Raw genomic sequence first — 368 nt, forward strand, 5'->3', positions numbered from 1 at the left:
AGGTAGAAGGAGAAAACCAACTCCCACAGGCTGTTCTCTGAACTCTATACACCCTTCCCTCCACAATTAATAAATCAAATATAATAAAAATTTTAAGTACTATCTAATATTTTCTTTTGAAACAGGTTCTTCAAGCCTATCTAATCTCACTCAGCCTAGGGTAGCAGATGTTTTGTTTTTGATCTCTTTATATCCTGCACATTATTTTTGTTTTGTTTTGTTTTGTTTTATTTTGTTTTTTGGTATTTTTTGAGACAGGGTCTCCCTGTATCCCCAGCTGTCCTGGAACTCGCTATGTAGACCAGGCTGGCCTTGAACTCACAGAGCTCCCCCTGCCTCTGCCTCCCGAGTGCTGGGACTAAAGGCGT

This window comes from Nannospalax galili, unplaced genomic scaffold (genome assembly GCF_000622305.1).
Source record: "Nannospalax galili isolate Female #2095 unplaced genomic scaffold, S.galili_v1.0 scaffold1029, whole genome shotgun sequence".
In the NCBI taxonomy this organism is placed as follows: domain Eukaryota; kingdom Metazoa; phylum Chordata; class Mammalia; order Rodentia; family Spalacidae; genus Nannospalax; species Nannospalax galili.